Source organism: Falco naumanni, chromosome 13 (assembly GCF_017639655.2).
Source record: "Falco naumanni isolate bFalNau1 chromosome 13, bFalNau1.pat, whole genome shotgun sequence".
NCBI lineage: Eukaryota > Metazoa > Chordata > Aves > Falconiformes > Falconidae > Falco > Falco naumanni.
This window is the reverse complement of record NC_054066.1, coordinates 30,019,718-30,040,441: the sequence shown is the minus strand read 5'-3', so window position 1 is coordinate 30,040,441 and position 20,724 is coordinate 30,019,718. Positions and strand designations below refer to the sequence as shown.

General features: G+C 46.5%; 1 long non-coding RNA gene across 14 annotated transcripts in view; it reads left to right on the top strand.

Annotated features, from left to right (window-relative positions):
- Positions 1-20,724, top strand: part of LOC121096557 — a 100,826-nt gene that overhangs the window by 54,655 nt on the left and 25,447 nt on the right. For all 14 annotated transcript variants that reach the window (XR_005830585.1, XR_005830582.1, XR_005830581.1 and 11 more), the window contains 2 exons: positions 6,655-6,830; positions 7,897-8,038. This is a non-coding gene — a long non-coding RNA (uncharacterized LOC121096557). The remainder of the gene's footprint in view (positions 1-6,654; positions 6,831-7,896; positions 8,039-20,724) is intronic.

Here is a 20,724-nt window from a genome sequence, read left to right as displayed (position 1 = left end):
AAACTTCTGAACTTAGCAACTAAATTCTTGTGATTGAGTATTTATTGTTGAACTCAGCATGAAATACAGAACAAAGCCTAAATCCACGGATGCTCTTGACTTTAGCAGTAAACACTGACAGTATTTTTAATATATACTATATTTTAGTGGTAAATGCTTAAAATTCTTCTTGTGTCTTGTGCCTCAGCTATTTCTCTCTCTACTGTGGTTAGCCCTAGATTCTGCATTGGAATGAGCAACATGCAGAGATCTAAGGCTTATGATAAGCTTAGCCTAAACTGCTCTAATGCATGTTTTGTAGAAAAGTATAGATATTTGCTGGCAATGTGATAGTTTTTTTGTCTTTTGCCTGTCTGCATGTTAAAAAATAAAGGGTGACGACCACAACAGCCGGTGAAGTAAATCTAGTGAATGCAGCAGACAAAGAAACCTGTCACTGGTCTTGCTCTATGCTACGCTGCTCTACAAAGGCTGTCCCTGGTGCACCCACCAGCATGACATGCAGCGTCCTGCCTGCAGGCTGTGGGTGAGGTTAGTAGCTGCGGGTGCAGCCATGATGCTCGGACATGCCAGGCTTAGTTACACAAGCCTGTGAGCCCCAGAGGCAAAGCTGCCCTGGAGCACAAGCCTGCAGAGACCATCTGCTTGAGTCCCTCCCTCGCTGGGTTGACTCTCTAAAAAAGCATGTGAGAGGCTGAGGGTGCATCCCAGCCCTGCTGGGAAGTGCGTGGTGGGGCAGGTGGGGTTTGCTCTTGCAGGAGCCTTTTTGTTACTGGTGGCAGACACCGTGGGCTGAGTCAGCCTTGTCTGGTCACAGCCTCCATTGTGGACCATATGTGGGAAGAACGGCTGCCTCTTTCAGTCGTGCTTACAAGACTTGTAACAGGACTCGACTCTCACCTAGTTAGAGCCTGCCAGCCCAGGATCACCAATTTCAGTCTGTTCTGTCATTGGAAAATTGTTCATTCTCATGGATAAGTCAGAATTAATGTTCAGTGGTGGGAATACGGTTCAGTACAAGGTCAGTGTGTTGCTGACTGACAGCCTAAGGCTACGACCCTTGACCTAGGCTTCAGCCTGCAAGGGCTAGTACAGTTTTCAAGGCACAGTTGTTATTTTCTCATACACTCTGGAGTATTATCAAGAAATATAAATATACAGAACCTGGCCAAATCCAAAAATCCACAAAATACCTTTTGTACTGTTTGGCAAAATCACATAAATGTTTCTTTCATGTAAAATATCCTCAGTGTTTTGCTGATTCAAAAGAGGAATGTATTTGAAGCAGTAACTGCAGTAACTAGTAAATAGAATTATAACTGCTTACTGAAAGAAAAAACACACTAATGGTATAAGGGCAGAACTGGTACAGGAAATAGTCTTCATTAGTGTCAAAGTGAGACAGATGTGAAACATAATGCTAGTATTTCTTCAAGGGTAGCACTTAAGTAGTTCTTTGCTTACAGAAATGTATCACGGAAGGTTTGTATCAAAGTAACATTAGATTAAGTTATTTGTGTAAGAGGAGATAACCATCTCTTTTTGGAATTTCACAGATAGGCTTATCAGATATGAGAAATACAGCACAGAAGTAATGAGAGCCTTCAAAAGATGCTCTTTGTCCCCAGGCCTTTCTCTGGAGAACGTAATGTCCTGAGGGGACATTGAAACAATGGTTGTCTGTATTAAGTGGAAAAGCAGATATGTTCAAATTACTGCGTTAAAGAAGGTGCACAGCTCGCTGTAGTGTACCCTGTGACCAGCACATTACAGTGGGTAACGAACCAGCATCCAGAGGCTCCAGGTTTCATGGTGCAGGAGGAGAAAGTTAAGGCTCTTCCCAGCCAGACCCCCCAGCGCTCCAGTGTTTACCATTGTGTTGGCCTGGCCTTTTGGCGGTGTGCATGTGCGGCGCGTGGGCCCTTAGTCATGCTTGCGTGACTCTGTGCCTGGGTTTCCTTTGCAGTAGAGCTGCAGCACAAGTGAGAGGATACCCATATCTCCTTCTGAAGTGGCAACCAACTGTACTGGTGTCTTAGATGTTCTGCAGGAGCCTTTCAGGGACCGGTGTCCTCACGCAGTGCCTGGTCTGTAACACGTTGAAGTCAGTGAGCGTGAGTGGCCTTTGAACAAGCTGGTATAGCTGCTGTCCCGATGCACAGTGTGCTGCTGAAACACACGGCTCTTCCTCCGCACAGGGAATGGGGGAAGGTGCCATTCAGCCCTGGAGAACTGACAGAGTTCTTGGGAAGGGTCCCATTTCTAGGAGGAGTGTGACAGCTGAGAGGTCACAAAGGGGTGGCAGTACAGGAGCACAGGAACCATGAAGCTGAGGGGTCCCCAAAGCCTCTTTGCTCGCTCTCCTGATCTGTGTGTATTGTGGATTCTGTGGGTCTGCAGGCCAGCCATACAGGAGGACTCCATTCTTAGCTACACTTGCCTCTGTGCCTGAGGCCAGCAACCAAAGTGGTGTCTAGGGGGATTTAATGGATCCAGCTTTCCAGGAATGAAAGGAAGTTAGGGACAGTGTCTCTGTTCCTCCAGCTCACACTTTGAGTGAGAAAGAAAAGGGGCAAGTAAAGCATGCTGCATTGCACCAGGTCCATTTTCAGGTGAGCACTAGCCATAAAAACGATTGTTATTTCAAGAACTGTGCAAAGTTGAACTGGTTTAACTAAAGACATGTTCTGTAAGTTGACTTTACTAAGCTGGTTCAAAATCCTCATCCTATCTTGCCCTGAGTTGATATTGAGCTTTCTCAAGATAATGCTCACCGAGAATAACTTTAAGCTAAAATCATAGCCTGATCTAAATATGTCTATGCTGATCTTTATGCCAGTTGAATAGTTAGTTTTAGTTTAAGAACCAGTGATTGGTACAGCTTGTGGCCAGAGGCTATGATCTGTCTGTCTGTGGGCAGAGATGTTACGGTTTGATCTAACGAAGTCTGATGATTTCCATAAATTAATCTGATATACAAAAGAAGCCACCAAAGAACTCTGAAGACCAGCAAACTCTCACACAGATGAGGTCCCAAAAAATGCTGTTGGGATTTCTGTCCCAAAGGGTTGCAGCTCTTTCTAGCAATGTTGTTTTGTTTGTAATACTGTTCTGTGACATCCAAGTGTCTTAACACTGCAAGTATCAACCTGGGGTAAAACACCTGCTTTTATTTTTGAGCAGGAAATCAGTGGGCAAGAAGGAAGGACTGGATTTCAGAGGAATGGAAAGGCCCTCAGAGACTGATAGAGCTGTCTTGGAGGTAAAGAAGAAGTTGTGATGTCTTGGAGATACCGTAGAAGCAGCCAGAGGGTGGCCTTAACTTGCCAAAATTCAGTGTGTTTGCATTTGTCCCACTGTCACATCTCTAGGCTATAAGGAGAGCTGAAGTGTGTCTGCAGGGGAGTTTTGTGAGGGAATCAGTTACATCAGGTGTTCAGACTGCACAGTAATTAAGCTGCAGAAGTAAAGAAGTTAAGAAAAGGTGAAGTTTAGTAGCTGTCTGCTTCCTTGTAGCAGACATGTATCTTCAGGTTAAGCCACTGCTTTGGCATCCAGAAAAAAGTTTCCCAGCAATCTCACCTAGGTAGCATCGATAGTCTTTCTGCATATGCTCCCTTACATAAAACACAAAGTTCCCTTCTCCTAAGCAGACTTGTTTGGGTCAAGGACTGTCTCTGAGACTACAAAAATCACATCCAGCACCATAAAGACCTGATCTTTTTTATTATTATTATTGTTGCAAATAACAATGTGAACATCCAGCCATGCTGGCAGTGCAGCACTCTAACATAGAGAGAAAAGGGAGGCCATTTACCTGACTTCAGAGCTGATTTTGAGTGTTACTGTGAACGACATGCTCAGAAGCCAAGGAGAAACGTCATGCTCCAAACCCACCTACTAATATGTAATAATAAAATTATTTCTTCCTTTTAAATTTTAATGCAAAAGAATGCATATTTTGCATTACATTGTATTACATACACACATACATAAATGAAAATGTATTAAAAGTGCTAGGCTATAGGTACCGATCCATGATTCTATTAGGCTTCAAAATAGAAATGCTTTGAGTTAGCTTTTAATTTCTATTCCAAGTCTTTTCTAAATTCCATAGAAGTTTCCCATAAAAGGGCTTTGTTTTCAGCTGTGGTGCCACTTTCCCTGAGAGCATGGTGAAGGGGATGGTTAGTTATGCCATCATACTGAGTTGGTCATGTTAGCAGATTCTTTTCTAAAAAGAGGTGTCAGATTATTCAGCCAGATGAAGTAATCTAGTTGGCAGGAGAGTGACTTAATTCAATAAGCAGAATTTTAAAAACACTGTGGTTCTTTGTTTAACAGCCAGATTTTGCAAAATTAGCTCCAGCTCTGAAATAATTTCTCTCCCCACCCTCCCCGTTCTATTCCCCTTCCGGCCTGCATGTCACCACCTTTCCTTACTGCCTTGTTTTGTCTGGTGCCAGTTGGTGCTGGAGTCGTTCTGCATGTCTCCTGTGGTGATCCACTCAGCCCAGAGTCAAGTCGAGGCACTCACGCTCTGGATTTAAGCTCAGGGAGTGAGGCGGCTGAAAAGGATGCAGGTATCTCAGCGTCCAGTACTGCTGTCCCACTGTGCAAGCCCCACGCGGTAATTCCCTTCTCTCTGGAGGGAGTGCCAGGTGTCTAATATAAATCCTCAGTGGGAATGTGTGACTTGTGCAGGCAGATGACAAAGGTCGAGCTAAATCTATATATAGACAGGGCTGAGCAGGGAGGACCTGCATCCCTGCAGTACTGGGAAGGAAGGCTTACACCCGCAGCACCTGCTGGATGTTACACAGGGGAACTGCTGTAAAGGGTCTAGTTCAGTTACCGCAAGCAATGAGCACGCTTTGACCTGTTGTCGCTGTCATGCTGTCAGCACCAGTGACCAGCAAAACCTAGTGGAAGTCAAAACCACACAGGACCTGCAAAGAAGACCTTTGCAAGGAAAGAGAAACTATCTGTGCTGTAGTCCTAAGCCTGCTGCACTGCTGCTCCTTGCTCCCAAGCAGCGGGCAGTTACTGGTAGGGGTAGGATGGCTCAACCACTGTTCAGCCGCTCAGAGATGGTGCTTCTTAACCTTTTCTCTCTCTTTTTTTTGTTTTGTTTTTGTGTGTAGGTGTGTGTCTTTCCAGAGTGCTGTTTGTTTGTGCACTGACCAGGTTAGAGGTTGTGCATTTCCTATCACCAGCAGCCCTAGAGGGTTTTTTCAGACATTTCTTCCCTTTTCCTTGCCTATGCTCCTCCTCATACCTTTTCTACTTTGAGAAAAGCATTGCTGTTGCCTGGTGGATTCCTCTTTAGTGGGGAAGACCACTTTGATCTGTATTACTTGAAACCACGCAAAGTTTGCTCCAAAGCATGTCCTGCAGGGAAGGGGCTCTGAGACTCCTGATCATAACTGGCAAGGCCTGAATCTCCCAGACATTTTCCTTCCACCATGCTCTGCTGGCTTTCTTCTCCTACAGTCTGTGTCCAGCAGCAACAGGTGGGGGAAGGCAAGAGATGGTGAGGGAAGGTAGTGTACAAATACTGTTCCATACTGGACATCCCTGCGTGGTGGGCAGCTCCCCGGGGGCAGCAGCTGCCTGCTCCGGGTCTCCAGTGCAAACCTGCCTATGAGACACATCCCAGGACAGCACCGGGGAAGGTGGGGGGATGGTACAGACCCCTGCACTGTCTGGGAGGGGACTTGGCTCCGGGACCACTCTCACAGCTGTTCTTCCTCTGAATTCATCTCTTTGTCTTGCTTTCCCTGCCCTAGTGGAAAGCAGAAAGGGATCAGGACAGACAGAAGGGAATCTTGCTGGTGCTGCCTGTGCTCTCCAGAATGGCAGGGGATAGCAGCATGCACATCTCTGCTGTGTTTGCGTTCACAAACCAGGAGAGCTGGAGGAAGTTAAAAATGTTCTGCCAGATGAAGTTCCTTTGGAGGACACCTGGAGGAAGCAAGATGAACAGTCAGGCTGAGGGCAGGGGCGGTCCGGCAGCAACGTGCAGAGCCAGAGCGAAGCACCCTGTGCCCTGCAGCAGCCTCAGTCCCTTTGCCAGCTGCACCTGAGCTGCTCCATCATCTCAGGGAGGAGGCAGCCAGCCAGGCTCAGTCGCATCTGAAGGAAAGCACCTTGAGGCGGTCCTGTAGACTTTTGTTCAGATTGATGAGTGATGCAAACTAACACTCCTGAAGTCGTATTAATGGAAAATGCCCAATTTTTCCATTAGCTCTTGTTACAGAACATGTAGAGATCAGTTGTTCGGAAATAACACTGGCTTACAATGAGAAGTATATGAATGTCTTATTTACATGGTGCCAAGTTTTGCCACCATTTTTACTGAGTGAGCCGTTCTCCTGCCCGAATGCGGTACCATTGACTGCAAATATGGCAGAGAGCCTGGCTGTTGGAGGATGAAGGTACACTGTGAGCATTGCTCCTGTCTCAGTCTGGCAGCTCTGCTGTTAGGATTTGCATTGGCCGTCCACAAATCCTTTGCTTTCTTTATCAAATTTACCTTCATAACCTTAAACAAGTGCAGATGCGACTGAAATTTTAGGGAAAACTGCACTACAAATGTTATGCCTTTCCTTGTCTACTATCACCATTTGATTCATCCTTTTCTTTCAATTTCAGATCTGCTGTTTTCTGGTTGGAGTGCTCTTTATAGTCTGCATTATAAGAAGACCCATACGTGAAGAAAGGAAGAAAGAAGTAAATGCAAAACAAACTACAGGCATGGCCATTAATTCTTCTGAGGAAAGAATGGCTTGTCTTCTTCAAGCATCTAGACCTGGTGCAGAATATGCGAGGTAAAAATAGAAAGCAGAGTAATAAAACAAAGAGGGAGTAATGATTATCACAGGGGACTTGGTGACCTAAATATAGACAGATCTGCCCCTCTCCAGTGACTTAGAGTAACGGAGAGTATTCTGCAGCCAGCGTGATTTGGCCAATACCCAAAATATAACACAGAGATCTAACAATAGGGATTGCAGCTAGAAAACGTGGCATTCTCTTTGGCACAGCTGTCATATTATACTAAGCCAGTTACTTCCATTTAATCCAAATTAATACTCTCTCTTTCCCCTCTGAGCCAGCTTGTCTGGTCAGCAGTAATTCTGAGGGGTCTGCTGCTGCTTTCCCCATGGGAGCCCTCTGACTTCAGGCAGCCTGGTCCTTTGTGCTCCTTCCATGAGGGAGCAGCTGAAATAATGAATGAAACGTTACTGATGATAAAAAGAACTCCTGGCATCCACCCCAGCAGAAGAAATCAATGTATCATTCATTAAAGCTATCCATACTTGCACAGGAAACACATGCTTGCCAAATGGTGCCAGTTCAGGGTTGCCATCAGAGGGAGAGGTCTGCCCCTGCTAAATACAGGCTCCTGCCCTGCCTGCCAAAACCGTCCCAGCCCCTGGGCTGCCCCAAGGGTGCTTGCTCATCTCCAGTGCAGCGTGGGAGAGAGGCCACTGGACCTCTTCCAGCTTGGGCCGCATTTTGACCCCAAGCCACTAAGTAGTGTAGAAAATGTATATATTTTGTGGGAAGGAGGGATGCAAGCTGAAATCTAGTGTCTAGATGCCATGGTGTTTTAGGTAGCACTGATACTCAGACATTTTATTCCCAGCATTGTTCAAATTGCGTGATTTACTACAGTTTGCAAATACACACAGTAACCAGAAGTTATTAAATGTAGCTGATTTTAAAGGACAATGTGTCTTTCACAAATTATATATAGACATTATACAAATGTTGCAAAATATGTTACACCATATATTTTACAGTTTTAGACTGCTGTTAATGGGGACAAACAACATGTTTGTAATCTGAGAATACTGAAATGGTTTGGTCTCTATTTTTTTCTAATTACAGAATTTCATGCTTACTCAAAAAAGATCTCTGTGTGCATGTTGTGAAATCCTTCATTGCAAACACAAGAGCAAGGTAAATGGAGTTGGAGTGGATCTTCACTTGCATCAAGAAATAAAAGCAGACAAGAAGGGAAGAGAGTATGGTATGTCAAACAGCAATTTTTTAATGATGCAGAAAGGACTAGTTAAAAGATGTTGTGTTTGCAGTTCAATAGAGAAAACTGGGTCTATGTCTGTGGTGAATAGTTATAATATTAGAAATAATTAGAATTAACACACTTTTTCATATTTTTTAAATAACATGTATTTCTGTGGAATGGTACAAATGCAGGATAATGCTGGGAGTAGTATTGAGCAGTATGCGGTGCATGGATGGGTGATTTCTTCTGCCCACAACTTGTAGCCATACCCATCAGGGCACAAGTCACAGCTGGCAAGTGTGCCACATTGTGCATTACTCTCGCTCAGGGGACACTCCGTCTTGCACAAACCTAGTTCAGCCAGGGTTTTCCCATCCCACTCACTGCAGAAGGCTGGTGAGCCTTCCTGCAGCTGCAAAGGGTGCTGTGTGGCGTACAGACATCCATTTTCACCGGTGCTCCCTGCTAAAGCCAGGCAGCAAGAGTGAGGGGAGAAGGTAAGCTGACTGCAGCAGTATGTGGCAAGTCCCATGTCAGTGACAAATGAGGAGAGTCCAGTTTGGTAAGTGTTCCTTGAGCTGCCCTCTTATTAGCAACAGCTGAATATCTTTAGCATTCCCCCAGCCCAGGAGCACTCGGCCCCTCTCCTTGGAACCCACCTGTTGACAGAAACACCCTGAAAACATCTTGTTCTGTCTCAGGCTCTCCCACCTGCAGCCTCTTTGTGGAGTCCAGCCGTTCTGGCTCATCCACCATTTATTTTGGCACTGAGGGATCTTCACAGCCCACACAAAGTGCACAGCTTTGTGACTGGTGGGTTTTGTGCTGCAGCAGCATGTCTTGCTGTGACTATTGTGTGGGGCAATATGGGTCAACCATATGTTGGTATCTGTAGCATTATGCAAATGTTTGTGTCTGTGCAAGCTACCTAATTGTGTTCCTTAAATGTCTCAAGTGGGGGTTCTCAGAAGTTGTCTTTGAGCTAATGCTCAGTGCGATAACCAGCCCATGTCCAGGGAGCAGCTTAGCTGCATGTGCCACTGAGCAGCCCAGCTGATGCCTGTGGTGCAAAAGGGGCACGGGGGCAGGCACAGCTCTGAAACTCCGTGAATCTTGGTGTCTGCGCCTGCTGTGGAGATGTTTGAGGAGGATCCTCCCTCAGGAGAACTGTGTTTCACTAGGTGAGCAAGAGGACCCATCTCCACTTCAGCTGTGAGCCAAGGAGCAGCAAATCAGTAAGCTGAATAACAAACCTCCAAAACTAGCTTTTTTTCTGTTTGAGAGTTCCAGAAGAATGTGAAACTGGCACTCCTCAGCTAAGTGCAGCATGGATCTCACCATGCAGGTCAGCACTGGTGGCTGAGGAATAGAAGTTGGTAGATGGAGCTAAGCCTTTTGAAAGGCTTCAAAGGTAATCCATTGATCTACTGATTATTGTCCAGATTTTCTACCAAGCAACCTCTTGGGAACCGCATTTGTGTAATTGCTTCTGTTCCTTTATGGTCTGCAAAATATTGGGAATAGCAAATTCTTTCCAGAAGATTGGAAATGTTTTTGAGATCTGATGCCTCTTCTGGAAATCTTTGAAATAGTCCGCAAGAATGTGGTTCAAGTGATACAGTCAGGCCCAAGCACTTCAGTTCTCAAGTGCCCTCCCCTGAGGAGCTGATAATGACAGCTACTAGAGACACTGTTGGACTGGATGAACCTCAGACAAATCTTATGTCTTCGACAGCATCTAAAGCCTGAGGCAGTCTGTGTTCTCCAGAAGAGCTCGATGCAGAGAAGTCACTTTCATCATCTTGATTTGTGCAGTATTTTCCCTGTAGGTGCAGATCCTTGTGAAATAATGACAGCTTGCAAAAGTTGCTTGTCATGGAAGCGCTAGAAATAATCCACAGACCTCAGTAGTCTGATGCCACAGGCAGGAGGAGTAAGGAGCAGTGCACTGCTACGCTTCATCTTGATTTGCAGTTTTTAGTATTTGCCCCCAAAGGACATTCTTGAGCTTTTCCAGTCATTTTGCCTCTGACAGCTACTCCAAAAGCAACAAATACATCTAGCAAGCATCCAAATGCCCTGAAAACCAGTGAGTTTTTTCTTCACCCCAGACCTGGAGCAACTCTGATGTATAAATGCTGTTTTTTCTGGATTTGATCATGTGTGTGGCAGACGACTACTTTGCCCAGTATGGCTCATAGAATGCCTTAATGACTCTGCACCCAGGACGAGTAGCAACAATAGGTTTGGAAGACAAGAAGTGACTTGTGTTCAGCACTTAGCCACACAGGTAGGAGCCAGCATTAGTCACCTGGAGGATGCAGAAAGCCACGGAAACTTCACAGGAGGGCTGTCAGTGTTCCTTGTTCTTCAGAGGTCCCTCAGCAGTATCCCCAAAGAAAACATGGTGAAACAAGTAGTTTTAATTCTCAAGCAATAGCATGGTGCCACTGAAGAGCAGATTTCTCCCAGCCTTGACTCTGCTCTTGCATTTTCTCTGTCTAAGCCAACAGTGTCCGTCACCTTGCCCTGCTCTGCCCTTGCTCTACTGATGAGGGGCTTTGTCCCAGCATGTGGTTAACTCCCATTGTTTCCTGGAAGCACATGCCTGCGGGGACTTGGTTACTCTGACCACTGTCAGTCCTTGCTGGACACTACATTCCTTTAGGATAAAGCTTTAGAAGGGCTTTTGTGCAAGTGGTCAAGGAGGCAAACAGCTCTGACAGCCCCAAGAGCCCAGCATCGCTCAGCCTAATGCAGACATGCTGTGCTGAGGCTGTGACTGCTTTCCTTTTCTTTACTACCTTGTGAGTGCATTTTGCAACTTCTTTTTTGTTAATTCTTGCAAAAGCTCTCCTTCGTCTCCCAAGCTGAATGGCACAGGAGTTTGAGCTAAATCTTTAAATGGGGTATGGAGTTTTTCTGACATTTATGTATTTTAAACACAGTTTTAAGTCTCTGGGTGAAATGCACCACTATGTTGGGGACAGTGAGTCGGAAGCAGTGGCTGGGACTGAATGGGGCAAGGCTTTCCTCCCCAGGAGGACATGGATCCCCATAGCAGCAGACACAGGGGAGGTGGGCACCTTGCCTGTCACCTTTCTGGAGGACCAGGTGGATGATCCCACATGCCCCAGAGCCTGTGCCCGCGGGAGTCTGCAGGGCAGAAAGGATTTGTGCCCAGTTAGGGTCCCATGCACAGTGGGAAGCGCAGCTCAGCTCTCAGCAGCTGTTTCTGGCGCAGGGCACAGAGCTTGGCTCTTCTCAGGTGAACTGCAGCAGCCAAAGCGCTCACCTGTGCAGCTGTACTGGGGATTAGCATTAAATGCACTTGCATTACATTAAAATTACTTTCTCAAATGTATATATGGCAGTTTTCATGTTTTTCTTAACTAAGATGAGCCCATTTCAGTATATACCTGCCCATTCATATGCGTCTCTCCACACATATATCTGACCACGACCGCCATTATATTTGGGTCTGGATAATGATCATTGTCCAGAGTCTGGAAATACTTTTGCACATTCAGAGTTATGTGCAGGGAAGAAATCCTGTGCAGTGCAAACTCTGCATAACCTTTGTAAGTGTTTGGAGCCCCAGTAAAGAATTTGGGATTGGGGATTGGTATTGCATTCCTAAGAGGACAAACCAGGGCCTTGTTGTGCGAGCTTTTGCAATCTAAAAAAGCCTTTGCTTTAATGAATTTACAGACTAAGTGGCATTGTCCTGTTCTTCATTACAAGTTGTTTTTCAGAAACCAAGTCCAGTTCATTAAACAGAAATCTCTCCTAAAATAGAATTTTTATCTAGCAAAGTCCTTCTGTGCTTCCATTCTTAATATAAAACAAATTTATTTACTTCTGTAGTTGAAATTGCACTGTTTAAAAGGAGAACATAAAGGTTCTTTAGTTTTGTTTGATGTTCTTTGTCTAGTTTTGTATGAAGGTTGGGATTATTTGACCATCTTGTGGCTGTAAGACTTACCAGTTCATTTAAATCAGTGCTGTAGTTTCTTATCACAAAGTTAGCAATAATACCCAAATTTACGGGGCCTAGAAGGAAAAGCTGCACTGTGATCCCATCTACAATGCTTGACGTAGGAGAAATTACACAGAAGCAACCACAGATGGCCAGGTTCACTCACAGGCTCTCCTGTTTGTCTGTGTGTGTCCAGGATGATTTTTAGATTGTCTTTCATATCATGATGCAAACAAAAAGTAAGGCTTTTTTTTTTTTTTTTTTTGCAAAAGCTTGGAAGTAACTTAGAAGTCTAAGAATCTACTGAGAAGTGTATTTGAAAATCTCAGCCATTCTCAGGGCAACAGTGAGCAATACAAATTATGCACAAGCAGGTGGCTTGTGAAGATGGGCATCTCGGAGAGAAAACATAGAAGGAAACCATGCAGGGATATGGGGCAGGCAGATTCAGGGGACCCGTGAGTTAGAGACTTTTACAAAACCATCTTGTTCTTTTCCTGGTTTCGGTGGGCTTTCATTTAACAAAGAAAGTAGCTGGAAAAATTACCCAGAACTATTTGACCTTCAAAAAGGCCTCTAAGACACTATTACCTGATGTTCACTGAACTGGTTCACATGGTTCCCACTCTAAATGATTTTCTAGGTTCACCCATGTGTGAAAAGGGGTCTGATTATATGGAGGGCAAATGAGAAAAGAAACTTCAGGATGGAGAGAAATATGCAAGGAATTTTACTGGTTATATTTGCTTTAAGGAAAGGAAAGGGCAAATAAATGTAGCCAACTAAAAATAGCTTTTTAGCTTTGAACTTGAGAAGAAAGTAACACAGGAGAGATCTGAGGTATCAACAGCACTCAATATAAGCTGTTTCATGGAGTTAGGTAGGAATTGTGGAGTACATCATACTTGGCTTTCTTAGCCAGGTGACAAATTCTCTTCCACCCACCCACCCCCCCCCCCCCAAGTACAACAAAAACCCCAAGTACAACAAAAATATAACAGAAATCCTGTTTTCCCCCAGTGCCTTTTCTTCCCTTCTGCCCTTGGGTGTCCGGCCACCAGTGTTCATGCCAGGGTCCAGCCGTGCCCTCTCTGCAGAGTTTCAGCTCTTTCCACTGCATGCCTCTGACACTGGAACAAAGCAACTGAGTTATCTAGGGCTGCAATCTCTATTAAGCTTTAGGGAAAATACTTTTTAAAGAAAATTAATTCCATAATTGGCATGAAAGTGCCCCTACGATGCACTCTCCTTAGTGGAAGGTATAACCAGGTGCACATAAAAGTACGACTTCAATAGTTTGATATTGGCAGAGACACAAAGCAGCATTTTACATGCTGCCCCTCTGCTCTGGACTGCCAGCAGAATTGCATGGGTGTGCAGGGAGAGATGGGCCTTCATACCGTGTGGAAACAGCAACACCTGAAAACTTGAAGACTTCCTGAAAATAGGGAGTTGGATTTCCTTCTTTGATGAGAGCGCAGTGCACAATAGGAAGTCTGTTTGTATGGAAGAAAATTATTTTAAATAATCTTGAAACTTAAAGACAATCATGAACAAAAGCAAGTAGTCAGTACCCCTTTTGTCTGCATTATCTAACAACAGGTGCAAATTCTGTGAGACAGGGTAGAAAGACATCAACATGATAACTGTATGGCTGAGACAGGTTTTAATTATTTGATCAAGTATCTGTGTGTGTGGATAAAGAATAATTCAGATTTCACATTTGAAGTAGTGGCTTGAAAATTGAAACTCTAAATCCAGACAGGTAGCAAGCAGAATTTATGAGTACTTCATTCTTTCAATCTTGTGTTCTAAAATAGCAGTAACCTCCAGTATCCGTGGGGCATCATAGCCTGTTCTGCCTGACAAGTCCTTTGAAGGCAGATTTTGGCTGTCCCCCGCTGTGGTCTGCAGTGCGTAGCTGATTTATGGTTGATATCTTTCTCTTTGGGGATTTTAACTCAAAAAACTCCAGGCTGGTGGCCCTGCCTGTGATGCCGATACCCAGTGGCAGCGATGGTCCAGTGGTGCTGTGGCACGCAGCACTCGGTGGAGCTCCTCCAGCCAGAGCCTGCATGCTGCACAGCCGCTCACCTTGGCATGGAGGCATGACTGGAGCGAGCCAGATGTGAGGCTTTGAGGCCCTTCAGGCAGAGGCTTAATGAGATCGCTGCTTGCTGGTCACTGGGCAAAAGGAGGTTGCGTGGAGGCTGAGGCATCACCTCCAGGAGGCAATTCATGGCTTTGAATGATGCCTCCATGGGAAGCAGGAGTCGGTGGTGGCAGGTGGGCAGAGACATGGTGAATTGTGGAGCAGGTATCTGAGCACAACTATCCTGGATTGCTGGAACTGTTGCACCTTTCTTGTTGACATGAGATTGTTCCACTTGGTGCTACATGGGGTCTACGTGCCAAGTTTAACTTTGGATCCAAAGCGATAGACTCACATTTCCACAGTTTTGGGACTTTGGAAATGTTCTGTTGTTTTTCAGCATAAGCTTGTGAACTTGGAATAAAATTGTCCTTTGGGGACAAAACAAAACTGATGAAAAATAAGTGCTAATGTAAGGTCTAAAGGCTGAGGCAGTCTCAAAGCAGTGCTCTTTCATCCGTTTGTTTTCCATCAAGTTCATGAGCAATCCTGAGTAGGATTTGCCTCAGTTTAGGGAGGCAGAAAAAAATTGTATGCTATGAATAAAAGAACCCTGAATAAGAAGACTTTTCAAAAAGCCGTTTCTTTTCCTAGACAAGACGCCTAGATCGAAAGGGAATGTTGATTCAGGAAAGCACTCAAGCACATGGTTACAGGAGTTCCCAGACTCCCTCCAAAAGCAGCTCCACTGGAAGGCCAGTTTAGTTTCAGCTCATCACAGCATAAATATGGGATGATGTAGAATTCATCAGGCTCATGTCTCCTCCTTTTGGAGGCTGAACAGTGTGCACACATCCATGTTCCTTAGTGTATGCCCGTTGTGGCAGTTTGCCTGTTCCTTAAATTTATGTGTTCATCTTGGTCTACACCAAGTGCTCTAAGCTCTGCCAAGCCTACGGCAGCTAGCTGTGGGGCACAGATGGATACCTCAGCTTACTGGAGAGACTGCGTAAAAGTTTTCAGCCTTCCTGCCATGCCTGCTGCTTGTTAACAGCTGATCCTGAAAAGGAGCTGACATAAGGGCACCAAGGAGCGTGGCTTTACAGAGATGCAGTTCCTGCATTTCTGACTAAAGGGAATGTGCTGAGTAGTTGAACTATAGCAGAGAGACTGAAATATTTGAGAGGTTTCTACTGGAGCCTGCTTTTAACTATCTGTAGCCCTGTTAGGAAAGGAGCTGTAGTTAGCGCAGTCTTTTAGCTTGAATTTGCAATTCTTTGGTCTGGGAGGAAGAATGGAAGAAATGTTCTGAGAGCAAATTTTGCGTACGTCTTCTGCCATCTGCTAATAGCATGTGTGAGCAGCTTTGCTGCCAGAAACCAAGGAACAAAGATAACATCGTTGTGGAGAAAATTGTACTGCTCTGAAAATGAAACTCTTATTCCAGATAACCTGATAGCTCAGCAACCACTGCGGCTGAGTCTGGGGCCAAGTTCTGCTCACCTACGCTTGCACAGACCCAGGATAACGTTGCTCAAACTAATGTGAGCCCTTACAGGGGCAATATTATTCTGCTGAGCCTAAAACCAAGTAAGTTTTATAATCCATTTAGTATGATCACCTTGTTGCTATCCCAGAAATGATTTAGGGCGGGAGGAAGGACAAAAGCTGAAGAGCTTATCTGCTGAAACCACATGAAGGCAGCTGGCAGAAAAAAAATGTGGGGAGTCCAGATGTCAGTGGAACACTGAGGAAACTGTCAGAGTTAACCTTCCTGTGTCTCTTCTTGTGTCAAATCTCACTTGTGTGACACAAGGTGTTAGTGCACCCTTTGACGCTGCAGCAGTGTCGACAGGATCCAAGCCACCCAGGTCTCAAAGCGTGAGTCCCTGCGGGAACAGTTGGAGCTGTGTGCCTGCGGCTGGCAGCACGCCGGGCTGCCTCCCTCCTGCTGTGCAGGGGGCACGCAGAGCAAGAGATAACCATGAAAAATGAGATTCACAGGTGCAAATTCTGAACTCTAACAAAGTCTCTCCCCTCACCGTGTGTCTGGCACAGCAAAGTCAACAACAGAGATAAATCCTGTGCAGTACTGTTCTTCAGACCTCTCTATTGTGCATTAATTTGCAGTGACTGGGTAGCAGATGAGACTGGTTATCAGGCAGGAAAATTACGAAACACAAATCATGTGAGATATGCAGGCAAAAAAAGGTCTAAAAATGACGACAGGATTTTTGTTTCTTTGATACAGCCTGCTAGAAAAGACCCTGGTAAATAGCACTCTGTGTAATTCTGCTTGCAGTTAGCTCAGTTTCATCCTTCTCCGGGCCTTAGCCTGTGATATTTCAGAAACATGTTATTAGTAGATCTCAGAAGTGTTTAAATTTCAATGTGGAGTTGGTATGAGGACGGTCTAGCTGCTCTTGAAGCAGTCCTCTCGAAGGCAGTGAGAAGCAGCAACAGCGGAGGAGGAAGAGGGGCAGGAGAGGGCGAGGTGGAGAGAAGAAAGGAGCACTGTAGTCTTGGGCTGAAGAGAGGCACCAAGGAAAGGGGAGCATGGTCAGCATGATGTGAAAACTGTCCTCTTTTGATGTTGTCCAGCCTTTCAGGCTGAAATGTACCTACCAGAGCTGAAAGGACTTGCTGTGTTGTCAGTTAAATGCACATCTGTCCCCGAATACAGGCTTTTCTGTATCTGTCTACAGACTGATTAAGACAGGCAAAGGCAAGGGAAGCTAAAGGATATTAACAACTGTTGAACTGCCAGGTATATCTGCTAGTTTGAAAACTGGTATAATGGCAGAGTACACTAGGTGTGCAGCTCTTCAGAAGTAAACATCCATTTACAGCAGGACCATACAAATCTGTGAGGGGCTCAACAGCAAGTTGCCTGTGGCTTTTCACCCTTGTATCTCCAGGAGTTATTGCTCAACGAGGGAGTATGTGTTGTTTAGTGTGAACGGAGAGGTAATTGTGAGCAGCAACTTAAATAGCCCTAATTATGTTTAGAGAAGGCTGTTCCCTGAATGCAGCTGGAATCTGGGAATAAACATATTGCCACAGGTGACCACCTGATCTATGCACGTGGACCTAAAAAAAGCCAGTTTGCTAAGTTTAAATACCTCAAAATAAAGCTGAGCAGACACCAGGTGCCAGCATCTGTGCCTGCTGCATACACGCTCCCAAAAGCAGAATTGTACAGGGGCTTTGTAGTGGGGGAGAGTGCAGCTTAGGTCCTTGTGGCATTGCAGGTGACCACATAATATTTAGCCAGCCTGTAATGCACTCCTGAGGGGACCAGTGGGCTTAAAATACAGGCCTTGAAATACCACTCGGACAAAGAAAGATGAAGTGACTAGGCTCCATGAACGGGGGCACGAAGAAACCCAATGGCTTATTTTGCTTAATCCTTTTGCAAATGCGCTCGACGCCTGCTGAAGCCCAGCAGCAGCCCCTGCCTGTGTGAGCGCCGGCCTGTGCAGCTGGCCCGGAGCTCCCTGGGCTTGGTGGGCACCCGCTCCCCACCTGGAGCCTAGGGGGCTGCTGGGCACAGCCTCAGCCCTGAAGTCATCCCCTGGTGAGCAGCGCCCAGAGACTGGAAGGCCTTGTGGGGCACCTGGAAACGTGCACTCGCCGTCTCGGGACAGGGTCTCTCTCTGCACCAAAGGCAGTCGCCCGGGAGCCAGGCACATGGCTGAGGCACGGCCTGGGCCTTGGGGGGACCCGGAGGACAGCTCGGTGTGCCGCGGGGGTAGGGCTGGGCGCAGGAGCCCTCTCCAGCTTCAGCTGCGGTTGAACCCCATCCTGCTCCAGACCACCCTGCCTGTACCCCCAGCCTGGCATGTGGCTGGGCTGTGCGGAGCTGCCGCTTGGGCAGAGGCCAGCCAGCCCGGGGACGTGCTGGAGCCACCACCTCCCAGTGCCCGTGTGCAGCAGTGGGGCGGTGAGCTGGCCAGCGGGGCTCGGGCCACGGGACCCACCTTGCCTGCAGCCCTATGCCGCCAGAGGTTTTGAAACAGAAAGCGTATGACAGAGGGGACAAACGTGAAGCTGTTTAACATCTGTGAGAGTTGAAGAGTTCATGGTGACAGCTGAGAGGCCTCCAGGTCCGAGTTCTCCCAGCACCCTCCACCTTCTCCTCCTCCTGGAGCAAGCGCCCAGCTGCCTCACCCCACCATTAACCACGTGTGGCTTTAGCATGACTTAAAATTAACAGCTATGCGTAAAATGGGTACATAATTATTATATATTACGACATAGAAGTGCAGTAGGTCTAGAAATAAACCCTGCGCCTTTCTGAATTAGCGTGGCGGCTCTTTGAACAGTAGAAAAGAATTTCTCAATGCTTGTGGTAGTCAGTCACGTTTTCTTCCTTTTTGTTCTGTTTTGATCGATAATTGCTTTCAGCACTCCTCACACACGGCCACGGGAGCAGGCATGCTCAGAGCCCCAGCCCCCCTCCCTGGGGCACTCAGTCCTGCAGGCAGCACAGGAGGTGCCAAAGAGACGCCACCTCCACCTCGGCTCCTCTAGGCAGGTGACAGTGACCCAGTGCCTTGCAAGAAGCTGCTGACGTTGGCCTGTACGAGACAGGCTCACCTCGTGCGCAGTACCTACCTATTTTGGCACTGGCCACCTCACCATCATCAAAGGCTTATAGGACCCCTTGCCCAGGCAGGCACCAGCTCCTGTTCCTGCTGCTTCACTGCAGCGTTGGCAAGATGTCTCCATGTCAGAGGTCCTCCTAACCCACCACTGGGCTCCCAGCTCTTCCCCTGCTCCTTCTACAACCTGTTTATCTGCATCGCTCCCCTCCAGTATCATCCTGGTGTTGTCTCTGGATTTTGGCTTGCCCTGCAGGGAGCTGTGAGCTCTGGGAGCAGTGGAGGGATGGGGAACGTACCTGGGTGGCACCTCTAGAAACTGGCACAGCACAGTAAGTTTAAAGGTGTTTTCCAAGGAAATCAGGGGCAGCCGGTCCCAAGTAAAAGGCTCAGCAGGGGATCGCGATTGATGCTTGCACTCCCCAGGTGCCAGCTCCAGGCAGAGGAATGGCTGGATGAGGATGCTGCCTGTGGAAAAAGCCTTATGAGCCCTTTTAGCGAATTCGTCTGGTGTCCCAGGGCTTTAACTAGAAGCTGCAGCTGAGGATGGCTGAAAACCTGTGCAAGACAGACAGTGCTGCCTGCTTGCCCTGGCACTCGGAGCTGTGGGCCTGTCTCCCCTTGACCCACTGTGCCACAGCTCCCTGCAGCCCAGAGCAGACACAAGAGCTTCAGCTCCCACCAAAATGAGGATGAGCTGCACTACTGGGAGCAACAGCTGAGCTTGCCCAGCATTTAGGCTATACCGGTCTATTGGCTTGCACACAAAAAGTGCAGAATTCAGTCAGCTTTCAGATTTTTTAGTGCTTTTTTTAACAGTTGTAAAAGAAGTCCTTAGGAATACAATTTAAAATACACCATGGACAAAACTTTTTGGTAGCAAACTTTTGAAAAGATTTTACAGGATTGTTCTACAGCAGTTATGGAATTACAGTTGAGGTAACTTAGCAAAAAAATAAAGATAGAAGGGAAAAAACATTATATCCATTCAAATAATGATAAGGTGGGAATGAGAATAAAGGTTAAGTTTTGGAGCGACGAGTGATATGTACCAGAGTGATGAAGAATTGTCACAAGTCTCTGGATGATCAGAGTTTGTCACGGTCTTCAGTCAGGACAGCTGTTGCACCTGGAAAAGCCAAAGACTATGCAGCAGATTGGGACCAGTTTCAGACAGGCACGGAACTGTGCTGGTCTGTGTTACACAGGTTACACTCGTGGCTCAGAGGCTTTGACAGCCCTGCTACCTCGCTGCTTACAGCTCACAGGGACGCCAGTATCACCTCCGGCTACAGGGAGAAAAAGTCCTCTTTGCTAGACATGTTGCCTCTGCTAGACAAAACCCAGAAAGATGATTCACATGTGAGATGTGAGGGTTTTCCTGACATCTTTCAAACAATCTCTTCATTTCATGCCTGAACAGTGATTAGTGGATTTCCAAGATAATTCGTAAACTGAGACAATTCCAAATCAAAATATCTGGTGTTTCCTTTGCCCACCACAGAAGCTTTCAGCAGAGCTTTGTGTACATTGCACCAGGCAGGAAAACAGTCACTGTGTGACTCTGTCATTGGCTAAAATTGTGCCTTTAGAGGGGTCGTGGGTTGACCCTGGCTGGATGCCAGGTGCCCACCAAAGCCACTCTGTCACTCCCCTCCTCAACCGGGCAGGGGAGAGAAAATATAACAAAAGGCTTGTGGGTAGAGATAATGACAGGGAGATCACTCAGCAATTACCATCATGGGCAAAACAGACTCCACTTGAGGAAAATTAGTTTGTTACCATTCAAGTCAGAAGAACACCCCACCTTCCTTCCCCCCCCCCCCGCTTCTTCCCAAGCTTAACTTAATTCCTGATTTCTCTGCGTCCTTCCCCTGAGCGGCACAAGGGAACACGGAATGGGGGTTATGGTCAGTTCATCACAGGTTGTTTCTGCTGCTCCTTGCTCCTCACGCTCTTCCCCTGCTCTGGCGTGGGGTCCCTCCCACAGGAGACAGTTCTCCATGAACCTCTC